The sequence below is a fragment of the Eubalaena glacialis genome, chromosome 5, assembly GCF_028564815.1.
Source record: "Eubalaena glacialis isolate mEubGla1 chromosome 5, mEubGla1.1.hap2.+ XY, whole genome shotgun sequence".
NCBI classification, from domain to species: Eukaryota; Metazoa; Chordata; class Mammalia; order Artiodactyla; family Balaenidae; genus Eubalaena; species Eubalaena glacialis.
Window position 1 is genome coordinate 13,783,066 of NC_083720.1, and position 17,396 is coordinate 13,800,461.

General features: G+C 40.1%; 1 pseudogene; it reads left to right on the top strand.

The window, feature by feature from the left end:
* The first annotated feature begins 7,226 nt into the window (after positions 1 to 7,226).
* On the top strand, positions 7,227 to 8,342 carry LOC133092461 (hsc70-interacting protein-like; annotated as a pseudogene).
* The last annotated feature ends 9,054 nt before the right edge of the window (positions 8,343 to 17,396 follow it).

Consider the following 17,396-nt stretch of genomic DNA (forward strand, 5'->3'; position numbering starts at 1 on the left):
TCAGCTAACTCATTACAAAGTCAGGATCATGTACCCAGTCAGGAATTGTATCAGTGACTTGAGTCTGTTGGCACTCAGTAGATGCTTGAGAAAGAAAATGAGGGCAAAAAGGATTCCACATGCTCAGGCTTATTTCAGACAGCAGAGAACTAAAAACTTACTTTAAAATATGTGGCATGGACTTAAATGTAAAATGTAAAATTATAAAGCCTAGAGAAAAATATATAGGAGAAATCTTCAGGATCTAGGGGTAGACAAAGAGTTCTTACACTTGACACCAACAGCAGAATCCATAAAAGGAAAAATTGGTAGATTGGGTCTCTCAAAATTAAAATTTTTTTTCTCCAAAATACTCTGTTAAGAGGATGAAAAATCAATCTACAGACTGGGAGAAAATATTTGCAAACCACATATTCAACAAAGAACTAATATCTAGACTATATGGAGAACACTCAAAACTCAACAATTTAAAAAAATCAAACAATTCAATTAGAAAATGGGCAAAAACCATGAACACATTTCCCAAAGAGGAAATACAGATGGCAAATAAGCACATGAAAAAATGTTCAATATCATTAGCCATCAGGAAAATAATGCAGATTTAAACCACAATGAGATATCACTACACTACTATCAGAATAGCTAAAAAAAAAAAAAAAAATAGTGGCAACACCAAATGCTGGCAAGGATGTGGAGAAACTGGATTGCTCATACATTGCTTGTGGGAATGTAAAATGGTCCAGCCACTCTTGAAAACTGTTTGGCAGTTTCTTATAAGACTAAACATGCAACTACCACAAGGCCCAGCAATTGCACTCTTGGGCATTTAGCCTAGAGAAATGAAAACTTATGTTCACATGAAAGCCTGTACACAAATGTTCATAGCGGCTTTACTCATAGTAGCCAAGAACTGGAAACAACCCAGATGTCTTTCAATGAGTGAATAGTAAACAAACTGCACTACATCCATACCATGAAATATTACTCAGCAGTTAAAAAAAACTATTGATACATACACAAATCTCCAAGAATTTATGCTGAGTTTAAAAAGCTGATACTGAAAGGTTATATACTGTATGATTCAATTTACATAACATTCTTGAAATGACAAAATTATAGAAATGGAGAATAGATTAGTGATTACCAAGGGATAATGAGGGGGTTAGGGAAGCACGGAAGTGTATGTGACTGTAAAAGGGCAACATAAGGGATTCTTGGTGATGGAAATTTTATATATCTTGATTGTATCAATGCCAGTGATATTATACATGAATGTATCCTACAATAATATTGAACTATAGTTTTACAAAATGTTACTATTGTGGGATACTGGATAAAGGGCACACAGGATGTCCCAGCATTATTTCTTATAACTGTATGTGAATCTACAATTATCCCAACATGAAAAGCTTAATTTTAAAATACATAGCCAACTGGAAAAGAATTTAAACACTAACATATTCTTAGAAAGTAACCTAAAAGGTAAAGAAATCTCCCTATGTTATTCAGCAGAGCCACATGAATGAAAAATTCACCTGGCCTAAGGTGGTGCAGATGTATACATTCCTAAGACTTCCGCTCTGTTGCAGGAAGGCCCACCTTTTCAGTACTAGTAGAAACAAGAGGCTAAGGAGGGTTGCAGAGGTAGGAAGAGAAAAGGAGAACTGAAAGATTAAAAAAAAAAAAAAAAAAAAGGAGCGGTTCTTCCTAGAGCCCTTTATAAATATTCTCTGTCACCTGGCTTTCTGTTTTCCATCTAAATGGCCAGAAGGAATTAATGACTATGCCCTTTCTATGGTAGAGACTCACCAGGGCCCTGAGGGCAGGGGAAGAATCTGAGTCTTGCCTCACATCAGCCAAATCTTACCTAATCTCTCACACATATTTCTCCCCTCCAGTCCCGAGGCTTCGCCCTGGACGCCCTCCCCGCCCTCCCAGAGGCCCATTCCCCTAGCAGCCCCACTACGCAGAACAGAGCATCCATGGAGACATCTAATATATCACTGACTGACTTCTAATCATGGGTCGAGCCCACTAGGTCACTCTGTAACATTCATCTTAGTTTTAAAAACATGAGAGGGACATCGTTGGCAAAAATCCAGGAGTAATGAATTCTATGTTCTAGAAACAGAGAAACTGAACTATTTCAGTTTGAAAGGAAGAGCTGGCAGAAAACCAACAGAGCAAAGTCCTCTGGGGGGGAAAGAAAGCAGGCTGGTTAGTTAACTTGTAGGTCTGTAAGGTGGGCAGATTTCTTTAAAAAGCAAACAAAGCAATTTTAGACTTGAGAGACTTAACTGGCATCCAAGGCCAAGAATATGAATAACGTTATATCAAAACCTTGCTCAAGTGAGAATTCTGCAATTGAAGCATTCTGACTCTAATAGCTAAAATTTAAGGGAGAAGAATACAGAACGGCTGTTTATTTTTCCAGTCATATATTATAATATATACCATTCATGGTATCAAGATTTAATCTCATCTTTTTTTTCATCATCATGGCAACAAAAGTTTGATGCTTTTCAGAAGTTCGATGTCTAAGAAAATAAAAAGTTAAGCTGCTTTTGTAGGTTACAGACAGTGCTAGGATACTAGGATGCATTTGTTCTTCCCTCCATAAAATGAGAAACTTCATTTATGCATATAGTAAAATTAGGGAATTAATAGTAGCTTAATACAATTCCAGATCACTTTGGTAGTGAATAAGGAATAAAAATCTATTTGTTTTAACCCTTTCCCTTTCTTTTAACTCTCTCAGTCCACCTAAAATATTATCAGTGAAAAGAAAGAAAGGCACACAGGAAGAAAAACAGCAAAGCAAGAGCCTGAGGAAATTATACCTATGTCATCCTCTTTCAAATTATAAGTTTCATTGTAAGTATCATTGTATGGACAAAGATTTATGTCCATAATGCCCATTTCTGGGTTATTAATTTTATTACAGAAAAATAAATATTTTTATTTTTAAAAATTAAATTAATATTTTTATTAATTATTTTCTGTAATAAAATAAATAAATATTACAGCAAAATAAATATTATTTATTTTGCTGTAATTTTATTACAGCAAAAAATGGGAAACAATCTAATGTCCAAAAATAGGGAAATGTTTAAGTATTTTACGGTATGTTGATATGGTGGAATGTTTTGCAGCCATTTAAAGAAGTCATATTTTCAAATAGCAAAAATTAAAGAGTGAAATACCTACTAATCGTGGGAATAAGGAGGAAAGGGAACTCTCATACAATGCCAGTAAAAAAGTGAATTGTTACAGCCTTTTAGGAAAGTAACCTGGCAATATCTATTAAAATTAAAGATATATTATCCAGACAAAGAACCTGATGTAGGTAAAGGGTATTAAAAAAAACAAAAGCAGGACTTCCCTGGTGGTGCAGTGGTTAAGAACCTGCCTGCCAATGCAGGGGACATGGGTTCAAGCCCTGGTCTGGGAAGATCCCACATGCCGCGGAGCAACTAAGCCCGTGCGCCACAACTACTGAGCCTGCGCTCTAGAGCCACAACTACTGAAGCCCACGTGCCTAGAGCCCGTGCTCCACAACAAGACAAGCCACCACAATGAGAAGCCCACGCACCAAAACTAAGAGTAGCCCCTGCTCGCCACAACTAGAGAAAGCCCATGCACAGCAACAAAGACCCAATGCAGCCAAAAGTAAATAAATAAATAAATAAAATAAAAATTGGGTTTGTTTAAAAAAAATTTAAAAAAAAAACAAAAGCAAAAGCAGGTAAGGACTATGCCATGGAATCCTCTTATACAAACGTAGAATACCTTTCATGGAAGTAATCCCAACTGAAAGAGCCTACTTCCAACTCCCTAACCACTCATAATGTCTCTGGGGTCCACCACTGTGGGATCCTCAAGCCTTGCTTTTCTCTTTAATCCCAGCCTTCTGGGTAATACTATCTCTCATTTGGCAACCAGTCAACGATGTTCAGGGACCACCCATATTGTTCAGCCCCCTACACGCTTCCCTTTCTTCACTCACTTCCTTCCACCCACCACATGTTAGTTGCCAAGTCTGGTTAACTCTGAATTTACGATACGTCTCCCACTTGTCCCTTCCTCTTCTTCCTATACCATCTATCCTGACTCAAGACTGTATTACCTATCACTTGATTATCCAATGGTAAAACTGGTTTTCTTTCCTCCTTAGCCCTCCCTGCCCCAATTTATTTTACACACTGTGACCAAAGCAATCCTTCATGCAACTCTGACCATGATACTCCCCTGCACAGAGCACTTGATGCCTCCCCTTTGGATGGAGAGCAAACCCCAGCGTCCTCCTCATCACAACACTCCACGTCCTCAAGCACCTGGCTCTAAACATGGCCTGAACTTGCAGCCCCACTACCTTTGTGTGTTGAATGGTATATTGTGTTGAATAGTATCTCCCCAAATTCATGTCCACCTGGACCCTCAGAATGTGACCTTTCTTATTAGGAAACGGGGTCTTTGCAGATGTCATTAGTTTAGATGAGATCTTGCTGGATTAGTGTGGGCCCTAAACCCAATGACTGACTTCTCATACTAATGAGAAGGCCACATGAAGACACAGAGGGACATACAGAGGGAAGATGGCCATGTGAAGATGGAGGTAGAAATGAGAATGATGCAGCTACAATCCAGGGAATACCAGGGATTGCCAGGAGCCACCAGAAGCTAGGAAGAGTCAGTCAAGCAAGTGTTTCCTGGAAACTTCAGCAGGAGGTGATGATACCTTGATAGTGGACTTACACCTTCCAGAACTATGAGAGAATAAAGCGTTGTTTTAAGCCACCAAGTCTGTGATAACTTGTTACAGCAGCAATAGGAAACTACGCTAAAACCCATGGGAAGGGCAGCAGGGTCAGGCACTAGACAGGTGCCATTTTGAAGAGCAGGGCATCCTGTGACAAAAAGCAGCCCCTGTTCTGGCGCTCAGGACTGCTGAGGCTCTCCTCAGGCACCTAGATGCCATCCCCAGCAAAAAGCATGAACTGGGAGTTGAACTTTCATGGAAGACACAAAAATACAGGTAATAGGAAATTTAAGAGCATTCCTGCCCACAACCCAGCTGGGTAGGGTGTTCAGGCATAGTTCAGTTATAGTAAATTAAAAACTTCAATATTACAACCCAAAGCTAAATGTGAGACTGTGCTACCCCATACTAATCAATGTTTGGCTATTTTTTTGTTTTATATCAATAAGTCATATCACTACAATGTGGTGAATTTGCAGCTTTTACAGCCAGGACCCTCTGATGTTTTTTATTGTACTCTCTGCTTAATACAGCCACAATTCGTCCTGCAGGTCCATTAGAAGTCCCCTGGACAATCAGAGAGGAAGTTAATAAAGACCATTTTACCATGTGCTCAGCTTCTTTGGAGAGAGCGAGAATCATGCTGTGAATCGGTATTAAGGCTAGTGCAGCACTTCTCACATGCACAGAGCACAGTAAGATCAAGGAGGTGGGAGGGGGGAACAGACAATCCAGGTGGAGGCCTGGCTCCCTGCCCTCCTCCCCTCCCGCCCTGGCCCTAGCAGGGAAGAGCTCATATTGGTGGACCAGCTCAGCCATCAGGCAGGAGCAAGAGTCAGGCCCAAGCTTAGTCAGGCAAGACTTGGCCCATCAGCCAAAATCTCTCTTCTCCCCCTTCCCCCACTGCCATCCAAGTGGATCTATTTACTTAAGGTTAACTTTTGTGCATTCAAGGAAAAGTATTCAAAAGTTACTTTGGTTTTGAAAAATTAATGCTTGACTTTACAAAATCAAAACCCAAGGAGATTTTCCTGTAAGCTTATAAATTTATAAAATTTTACAGATATAGCTAAATTTAAACAACCCCTTCTAAAGGGGCTTTTTAAAAAATATATATTTATTTTTGTATTTGACTTGGCTGCGCCGGGTCTTAATTGCTGCATGCAGGATCTTCACTGAGACGTGCGGGATCTTTAGTTGCAGCATGCGGGCTCTTTTGGTTGTGGCATGCAGGATCTAGTTCCCTGGCCAGGGATCGAACCAGGGCCCCCTGCATTGAGAACGCAGAGTCTTAACCACTGGACCAGCAGGGAAGTCCCTCTAAGGGGACTTTTGATGAATGTTTGGTCACAGTTAATTAACCTACTTTAAATATTTTAACTACATTTATAAATTTAATATATTCAATTTATTTTTTTTAAGTTCTTCAGTTGTCTGACCAAAAACCAAACCAAAACCAAAACCAAAAAACACTTTCCAAGTGCTTAAGTAATTCACATATATCTAATAAATTAATCTTATAAATATGTTAATTTTAAGTTTTTTAAATGTCTAATAGTGTATTTACATTTGAAAGATTTCCACTTAAAATCACAAATGTAAATCAATTACTTAGTTACACATTTTAAATAAGCATTACACATACAATGTGTCATTCCAATAGGTCATATTCTCCTCAACATTATAAAAACTTGAAACACTAAATATACAGATTCCTTTACACAAAAATACTAATACCATGTGTTTGATTTTTAGAACACTACTGTATTTAATTGTAAGCCTTCTCAATGTTTTAAAAAATGCTGATTGCTTTAAAAAAAGTTTATCTTCTGAAATTCTTTTGATGATATCTTCTAAAGCTGGTTGAATTGCATATGAGGTCTGGAGCCACGAGTATCTAGGGGAATTTTTCTCATACACCACTACGAAGATGAGTCCCTTTATACTACTAATATATCATAAACTACAAAACTTAAAAAGGGAGTTGACACCAGCCTCCAAAATGGCCTCCAAAGATGCTCTCCGCCTGTTAGTCACTTCCCTGTGTAGACACTTCTACTCTGAATGAGGCTGACCTGTAATCAATAGGATGTTGTGGAAATGATGGAGAGTGACTTCTGAAGCTAGGACATAAAAGACATTGCTTCTTCTACCTTGCACACTCTCGGATTTTTTGTTGTGGAGGAAGCCAGCTACTCATGCAGCCCAGGGAGCCGTCTACGTAGTAAGGAACTGAGTCCTCCTACCAACAGCCAGCATTAACTTGCCATGTGTATGAATCACCCATCTGGGAAACAGATTCTCTAGCCCCAGTCAAGCCTTCAAAAACTGTAGCCCTGGCCAACATATTGACTGCGACTTTAAGAGGGACCTGGACTCAAAACTAAGCGGCTTCACCCTTCTACGTAGTCACGCTCAGCTAGCGCCCTGGGCTGGAGTCCGACCTCAGCCTCGGCCTTGCCGGACCATGGACCTTCCCAAAGTGAACGAGCTTTGAACCTTCATGAAAATGTGTAAGCAGGATGCCAGTGTCCTGAACACTGAAGAAATGCACTTCCTGAGGGAGTGGGTGGAGGTCACTGGAGGTAAAATACCACCTGCTACTCATAAAACTAAATCAGCACATACCAAGGAAGAAAAACCAGAAAGTGAGAAAGCAGAGGAAAACATAAAGACAGATGAAACATCAAGTGAGGAAAGTGATCTAGAAATTGAAGGTGCGATTAAACCAGACACGGATGCCCCCTCAAGAAATGGGAGATGAAAATGGTGAGATAACTGAGGGGATGATGGATGAGGCAAAGGATAAAAGTGTGGCTGCCACTGAGGCCCTGAATGATGGTGAACTACAGAAAGCCATTGACTCGTTCACAGATACCATCAAGCTGAATCCTTGCTTGGCCATTCCATATGCCAAGAGAGCCAGTGTCTTCATCAAATTACAGAAGCCAAATGCTGTCATCTGAGACTGTGACAGAGATATTGAAATAAATCCTGATTCAGCTCAGTCTTACAAGTGGGCAGGGAAAGCGCACATACCTCTGGGCCATTGTGTAGAAGCAGTCCATGATCTTGCCCTTGCCTTTAAACTGGATTACGATGAAGATGCTAGTGCAAAGCTGAAAGAAGTTCAACCAAGGGCCCAGAAAATTGCTGAACATCAGAGAAAGTATGAGTGAAAACATGAAGAGAGATCAAAGAAAAAATAGAAAGGGTTAAGAAGGCTCGGGAAGAACAAAAGAGAGCCCAGAGGGAGGAATAAGTCAGAAGACAATCAGGAACTCAATATGGCTATTTTTCCGGTGGCTTTTCTGGGCCAACACCTGGTAATTTTCCTGGAGGAATGCCTGGAATGGCAGGGGGTATGCCTGGAATGGCAGGAATGCTTGGGCTCAATAAAATTATTAGTGATCCAGAGGTTCTTGCGGCCATGCAGGATCCAGAAGTTATGACGGCCTTCCAGGATGTACCCCAGAACTTGGCAAATACGTTGAAATATCAGAGCAACCCAAAGGTTGTGAATCTCATCAGTAAATCTTCAGCCAAATTGGGAGGTCAAGCCCAAGGCCCTTCTGACAAATAAAGCCCATGCTGAAGGAAAGATCACCTAATGGATGTCGCAATAATACAAAGCAGTGTACCTCTGACCTTCTCATGAAGAAAGCTATGGTGCTTTGAAAATAATCTCTCTCCCTCTGTCCCAAATGCAGTTGAAACAATTTACAGTGGTTTGCTATTAGAACAATCATTCAGATAACATTTTCCTACTGGAAATTAAAAGCTTTATAAACACTTTTTAAACCTGAAAAATATTAAAACAACAACAAATTAAGCCCTTCCTGCTAAAAAACAAAACTCACTAAGCTGTTCCCAAATTCCCGATCCACAGAAACTGTGTAAGATAATAAACATTTATATTGTTATTAATATAAATTTGGGGGTAATTTGTTATGTAGCAGCAGATAACTAACATCCCTAAATCCAAATCATATCATTATCTAATTTTCAAGCCTGATTAGTTCTTAGAAACCTCCAGTCAGGTGACTACACCACTGCTTGGATTAAACTATTTATTGTTTCATCTCCTCCTCAACATTTTTTTTTATTCTCTCTATCTGTTGGGTCCACAATCATACAGAAACATTAAAGTATATCTAATTCTGCTTCTCATAAGCCTGTTCCTGACTCTATCACAAATTCAAGGAACTACATTCTACTGCCACCGATCATCACAGCATCGTCCACTGGACCAGATTGAAAGTTATATTTTAACAATAAAAGATGGAAGCATCTTTTCCGGAAATCTGCTGCTAAAATACCCAAGAAGTCTAATAAACATCTCAGACTTAACATGGTAAAAAAAGAGCTCTTGATTTTCCTCTCCCCTAGCCTACTCACCCCCGTCTTCCACAGCTCCGTAAATGACAGCATCACCCATCCAGATGCTTACACGAAAAACCCAAAAGTCATTCTTGATTCCTCTCTTCTTCTCACACAATCAACAATGGGGTTCCCTCAGCTTCTACCTCCAGAATATATCCTTAATTTGTTGACTTCTCTTCATCTCCATATCCTATATCCACACCATCTCCAATCTTTTCATCTCCATCTCCTTAGCCTAGACTATGCCATCATCTTTCACCAGGACACTGCAAAGATCCTCCTAACTGTAACCCCTGTTGCTTTTCTATATACACATTCACATACAGGTCTTTGTGTGATATATTTTATTTCTCTTGGGTAAATAATTAGATGTGAGATTGTTGAATCATATGGTAAGTGCCTGTTTAATTTTATCAGAAACTGCCAAACTATTTTCCATCTTGCACTCCCGCCAGGAACATCTAAGAGTTCCAGTTGTTCCGCATCCTCTCCAGCACTTGGAATTTTTTTTAAATCATTCTAGTAGGTGTGTAGTAGTCCTTTTTCATTTTTTGAATTGAGGTAAAATCCACATACGATGAAATGTACAGATTCTAAGTGTACAGTTCAAATGAGTTTTGATAAACGTGTATACTCATGTAATCAAGATGTAGCACATTTCCATTACCCTAATAAATTCCCTACTAACCCCCTTCCAGTCAGTCTCTACCCCCTAGAGGCAACCATTTCTGATTGTTATTCCTCATAAGAGGATTAGTATAGTATATATGCTTTTGTGTCTGCCTGATTTTGCTCAACATAATGGTTTTGAGATTCATCTATGTTATTGCATGTATCAGTAGTTGTTTTTATTGCTGAGTAGTATTTTATTTGTATGAACATATCAGTTTGTTTATCCATTCAACTTTTGATTGACATTTGGGTTATTTCCAGCAATTCCATTCCTAGGTATTTACCCAGGAGAAATGAAAGCATATGTGCACAAAAAGACAACAATCACCTGCTTCCTCTCTTGATCCACTAAATCCATTCTCCATATAGAAGCTAGAGGGATCTTTTAAATAAATTACTCAAATCCCATCTCTCCTCCGCTTAATACCCTTCAGTGACTTCCCATTCCACTTAGGAGAAAATACAAACTCCCTACCACAGCTTGTGAAGCACAGACATCACTGATTCTCAACCCTGGCTGCACAGAGGAATCCCCTGGGAACTTTTGTTGCTTGGGCTCCACTTCAGATCAAGTGAATCAGAATCTCTGGAGGAGGGTCCACATAGTTTTTAAAGCTCCCCAGGACATTCTAACAGACCTCCAGGTTTGCAAGGCCTTGCCCGGTGACCTGGCCTGTGGCTCTCCCACTTTATCTCATGCCACTCTCCCCGTCGGGTGCTGTAATCCAGCCACACTGGCCTCCTTTCAGCCCTGTGAACCCAGCGATTTTATCCCTACCTCAGGGGCTTTGTACTAGTGTTTCTTCTGTCTGGAATGTTCTTTAGATCTTAGTGTAACTGGTTCTTGTGATTCAGGTCTCAGCTGAAATGTCACCTGTTTAGAGGGACTTTTCCTGCCCACCCAACCTAAACGAGCCACTCTGGAGCACGTCACTTGTTCAAATGTTCTATATCACATTTATGTCCAATACTGTCCTGTTCAAGCATTTTTCTTTGTGTTTATTGTCTGTCTCCCCCCTCTAGACTGTAAATCCCATGAGAACAGGGACATTGCCTGCCTTGTTCTCCACATATCCTTAGTATTTATAATCATGCCTGGCACATAATAGAAGTTTCAGAAATATTTGTTGGAAGCATGAAATAATACATGTATAAAATGTACATATTACCTGGGAGAGAGAGCAAAAGTCCACAAGGGGTCTTCTTTCTTTCTTTCCCCCAGGTGTTACCATGAGGTAGTTGATTTACAGGAGAATGGAGAGACTCTAAGGGGATTAAACCCAGATACTCAGAGTTCATTAGGTCCTAAAAGGCAGAAAGATTGTTTTCGGCTTCTAGTATCTTAACTTCAGTCCTAACCTGAGGCTATTCATGTTGTAGATACTCAGTGACTATATTTCTATTAGCAGTGAAGTGACTATGATCTGCTTGGAGGGGCTAGAGGGGATGTGGGAGCAGGTCATGGGAGGTAGAGTGTGTAAGTAGGGATTAGGGGATCATGAGAAAAGGAGACAGAAGTATATTTATGCCTTTATATTTACTTAAGGGAGCTGTCACCAATTCAAGGCATGAAATTCAGTTTAATCTATTCTAGCCAATTGGATTTCAAAACACTGTCCTATTCTACACATAGTTTCTCTTTGTAAGCAAGGCAGTATGTTAAAACAAAGTTTTAAAGAAATTTTAAAAGAAAGGAGAGAAAAAGGAAAAAGTGATACAGGGAAGAAGAGAGGAGGGAACCAGGAAGAACGTAGGAACATCTTCTTTGTGCTATATACAGTACTAGGCACGTTCAGGCATTTACTTATTTATCGCAACCCTATGTGAAATAAATATAATTATACTCATTTTACTGATGAGGAAACTGAATGAAGCTTAGAGAAAAGTAACTTCCCTTTTAAATATTCTTACCACTTAACTGTTAAAATAGATAAAAATATACAAGATATACACAGCAAATATGCAGATGACATTAACATTAGAAATGCCATCTGATGTAAGCAAATAGATCAAAGATTCAAATTAGTCTTGTCAGGCTTGAACACTGGAGTAAAACCAAGGGTTAGATACAATGTAGTGGATAAACTAAATCTTGCGGTCAGCTATACAGGTACAGAAAAAAGGAGCCCTAGTTTGGCTGGAGTTTGTCTAAAAAGATCTTATTTAGTTGACTGCTAGTTTAATATAAGCCAATAGTAGATGCTAAAAATGTGAATAGGACAACCCCTAAGTATCTCTTGACAGTCCTTACCTTAAACGACTTCTTTTCAGTATTTACCACTGGAGATATTTTTAAAATTCTCTTCTCTCCTGGCTTCTGTTACATCTGATTATCTTTCCATCTCTGAAGCAGATCCTCATTAATACTAACACTAATAAGACAATAGCCCTCATTTATTAAGGTTCTGTGCCAACTACACAATTACTGTATTTAATCCTCCCTCTTAATAGCACTAATGAAATAGCATAATTATTTCCATCATCTTATAGATGAGAAAACTTAGGTTTAGAACATCTAAGTGATTTTCTCAAGATCAGACAGCTAATAGCGTTCGTAGCGCTCAACTCCAGCAGTCTGACTTAGAGCCACACGCTTCTAACCGCTGTCCCTTCTGCCCCAGGGTTTCTTTCAGAGCTTCCTTTTCCTTTGCTCGTCCCTTAAGTGTCAGTGTTCCTTAGAGTCCAGTCCTCAGGTCTCAGCTCATCTTACTTCATTATCTCTCTGGTTAATCATCACTAGACATGGGACTTTTAACTGACAACTTCTACATTGGTGAATCCTATGACTGCCACTAATAGTTGCCGCCCTAATGGCACCCTTTCCACTGCCTTCCTTGCTAGTAGGTGCCTCTATAAGCTTCAGAGGAGGCTGGATCCAGCCCCAACCCTGCCCCCAGAGACAGAATCATGATTAGTTTAAACCAGGCATGATGCTTCCCCTGCCCCCTCTTTTCAGTGACTAGTTTAAGTACTGGAAGAGAGTCAGCTGAGAGATTTTTGAGAAGTTATCCTGGCTCTTAAACAGAAATATTCATCAGCAGGTAATCTCTTTTCTATCACCTTGTTGTGTCTGCATGTGCTGTGGAGAACTAAGTCAGCTATCTTGGAGCCTTTAATAATTTTCAAGAGTATAAAGGGCTCCTGAGAACAAAATGTTTGAGAACTGCTGCCTAGTCTGTGCCAGTATTATCTTTCACTAGGTTATTGAAACGGTTTCCTAAATAGTTTTTCTACTGCTAAGCTGAGCATGGCCAACCCCAATAAACCCATTCTCTGCATTGCTACCAAGGTGATCTTACTAAATGCTAATCAGACTCCTACTTAATCCATCAATGGCTCCCTGTTGCTTTCAGTTTAGCACCTAACACCCTACTTCTCTTGTTTCATTTGTTCCTCTCCTCTCACGCATCCGTTCACCCCAGCCATTCACAGGTAATTGCAGTTTCCTATCAGAAATGATACTGTCTGTTGTTTCCATCCCTTCCCACCTTTTTTTTTTTTTGGTCTTTGGAGCAGAAGACATTTATTACAGTGAATTGGTTACACAGATGATGGAAGAGCTAAGTCAATCAGGATGGTGAGGCAAGCAGAAGTGTGCAACAACGGCAAGCCACCACCAATGGCAAGTTCTGGGCGTGGAGGAATAAAAGGATGAAGTGATGTCACCAGACCCCCAAGGGTCAAGGTTACCCAGGGAAAGCTAGAACTACGGTAGACCTGTTCTGCATGTTCTGGGACCATGAAGGAGCCAAGCCACTGCCAACAGTGCCTTCCAAAGCTGAGCTTCCTAATCTGCTCTTAAGTCCACACTGTCACAACCTATCCCCTCATTCTCTAGCTAGCTAACTTCTACTTTTCCTTTAAAACTCAGATCAAGGGTCATTTTCTACAGGAAGCTGTCTCTAAGCCCACAGTGTAATTTACCTGTCCCTCTTTGTGCTTCCAAAGCACCATTTATCAAAGTGGTTACCAGAAAGTACTGGGACCACTGGTTTATTGAGTTTCCCCCTAGACAATAAGCTCCTTGAGGAGTGGGGCAGCCTCTCTTTTCTTTGTATCATTTGAGCGCAGGGCAATGTCTGACTACAGTGTTGGGGGCTATTATATGTGCTCAGAAAATGTTTTGCAAACATATTAATGAATTAACTCTAGGTAATTTGCTTCTGGGATGAGTTTCATTTTCTGAACCATTTGCTTTGTGTGTGTGTGTGTGTGTGTCCAAGGCCTGGACTATTCAGGGCATTTTCCTTCACACACAAGCTTCTTCATATAGCCCTTGAGAGGAAATGTTATTTCATTTCTTAATACCATCTCTATACTGTGGGATGTATAAAGATGCTTTCTGGAGCCCAAGTCTCATAGTCCCCTTCAAACTGTGTTTCCTGGAGTGGAGGCCTCAGTGGTTTCTTCCTAATTCTCACACTTGGAACACTTAATTTTAATTTTACAAACCACCTTCCAAAGAAACCAGAAAACTGTTCTGTCAGTCTTATACATTTTGCGCTTTTTCTTTTTTCTTTTTTTTTTTGGCTGCGCCATCTGGCATGTGGGATCTTAGTTCTCTGACCAGGGATCGAACCCGTGCCCCCTGCAATGGAAGTGTGGTGTCTTAACCACTGGACCGTCAGGCAAGTCCTCTTTTGTTCTTTTTCATAACCTTATTTCTTCCACTTTGGATAAAAATAATAGGTAACAAAGACTTAATTATATTTTGGGAATCCCTTCTTTCCTTTTAGAAATGGCCACTAATATTAGCGTCTTGCCGTTTTTTTGAGACGGTCTGTGCATGCACAAGTACCAAGGAAAGCTTTTTGGATAGTAGGAGGACGGTGAGCATGGTATGAGGATGGACAAACTGCCAACGGACAGTCCTTTTTTTTTTCTTAACAGCTTCATTGAGATATAAATCACATACCATACAATTCACCCATTTAAAGTGTACAATTCAATGGATTTTAGTATATGCGCAGACGTGTACAGCTATCACCACAATTTTAGAACATTTGCGTCACCTCAAAAAGACACCTTGTACCCTTGAGCTAATCTCCTCCCCGACACCCACACTTGTCCCTTTCCCCATCAGCCCTAAAACTACTAATCTACTTTCTGTCTCTGTAGACTTCCCTGTTCTGGACTTTCATGTGAATAGAATGATACAATTCGTGGTCTTTGAGGACTGGTCTCTTTCTCTTAGCATAATGTTTTCAAGGTTCATCCATGTTGCAGCATGTGTCAGTACTCCATTTCTCTGGACAGTCCTTTCCAAACACCAAAACTGGCCTGGCCCAGCACTGTCACTGGAGCCATCAGTGTGAACTTCTTTGGTGAGAAGATTTTCTGCTGTGGTTCCTTGCTGGTGAATCTCATTGGAGCCTGCTACGTGTGCCTCTTTACCTAAGTCACCACTATCAGCTGGCATTGGGCCTTATATGAAAATGAGGGAATTAAAAATTAATCAGAGGGCTTCCCTGGTGGCGCAGTGGTTGAGAACCTGCCTGCTAATGCAGGGGACACGGGTTCGAGCCCTGGTCTGGGAAGATCCCACATGCCGCGGAGCAACTGGGCCCGTGAGCCACAACTACTGAGCCTGCGCGTCTGGAGCCTGTGCTCCGCAACAAGAGAGGCCACGACAGTGAGAGGCCCGTGCACCGCGATGAAGAGTGGTCCCCACTTGCCGCAACTAGAGGAAGCCCTCGCACAGAAACGAAGACCCAACACAGCCCCAAAAAATAAATAAATAAATAATAATTAAAGGTGCTAATAATTTAAAAAAAAAAAAGACTTCAGCCCATATCAATTTCATTCAAAAATCTCCCACTAAATTAAAAAAAAAAAAAAATTAATCAGAATTACAGACAGAATCCGCCAAAGCACTGTATGACTTTTGGGCAATAGAATTCATATGGAAACCACCTCGGACTGTTTCTTCATACAGTCCTAGTGGACTCTCTAGGTGTGTCCAGCAGGGAAGTCCAGGCTAGTGATAGGGCCAAAGCCTACGTGAATGTTGTCAGTTCATTGGTTCTCAGTGTGGTCCCCCAGACCAGCAGCATCAGTATCACCTAGGAACTTGTTAGAAATGCAGATTCTCAGGCCCACCTACTAAATCAGAAACTCTGAGAGTGGGGCCCAGGAAATCTGTTTCAACAAGCCCCCAAGTGATTCTGATCCACACTCAAGTTGGACAACCACTGGTTAGTTAACTGGTATAGTACTATCAGCACTGGCGCACGAACACAAATCAATTACTGACTCATACCCTGTTTTGTATCAAGTGTATATACTCCATGGATGAAGAAAAACCGTTGGGGTCTAAGTAGTAGATTATGGTACCTATGCTGAATTTCTATGCATTGATATGACAGAAAACTTATTTTATTACTCCCCATTTCCCATCTTTATTTCCTTTTAAAACAATGCTTTGATAAAAACTTACTTTAAAAAAATCCTGATAGACCTACTAGAGAAGGGACTTGTGGACACGGGGAGGGGGAAGGGTAAGCTGGGATGAAGTGAGAGAGTGGCATGGACTTATGTATACTACCAACTGTAAAATAGATAGCTGGTGGGAAGCAGCCGCATAGCACAGGGAGATCAGCTCGGTGCTTTGTGACCACCTAGAGGGATGGGATAGGGAGGGTGGGAGGGAGGGAGACACAAGAGGGAAGAGATATGGGGATATATGTATATGTATAGCTGATTCACTTTGTTATAAAGCAGAAACTAACACACCATTGTAAAGCAATTATACTCGAATAAAGATGTTAAAAAAAAAAATCCTGATAAACTTGTTGCCTTTATAGAGTTTATTTCCACTGCAGACTGAGTAGATCTTGTAGGTAGCATCCCTAGAAGATGGTACTTCTACAAATCTTGGTTCAGGAAAAAATAATTCCTATATGCACTCATATCAGACACAGGTCTCTAGAGGTTGTTTTTCTGAGTGAATATTTTGTTAGCATAGAGACAATATCAGGGAGCGCATTTTTAAAGCAATTGGTAACCTGATACCTGTATTGATAAAATACCCAAGAGTTCGCTTTGAACACACCCAGGACTTTACCTAACCTTTGTTGTTAAGACCAAACACTTTTTAGATAGTCTGGGGATAGTCGTTATCTCTTTCAGAAAGAGCACAGGAGTGGTTTATTCTCAGTTAATCTGGATAGATTTGACTCAGGGTTAGCAGTTTCAAAATTCTGCTAAAATGCGCCTTAAATACTTAGACAAAAGTACAGTTCTTGATAAAAAGCAATTTTATTTGTCAGTATGCACTGCTGTGTAATTCTTTTGAAACAGTATTATTTCCTCAGCATCCATTTTCATTTTGCTTTAAATACCATTAAAATTGATTTTTAAAAAGTCTTAGACACATAGATAGAATCCTGTCATGAGGTGTTTAACTGCACACGGCCTTACGCTGTTAATTATTATTTCATAATATCTCTGTCTTATCCCTCAACTAGATTTACCCTCCCTGAAGGCAATAACAATTTCTTGTACATATGTGTTTGCTCTCATGATGTCTATCAGATATCCTAAACATAGCAGACATCTGTTAAATATGTGTGTATTGATCGAT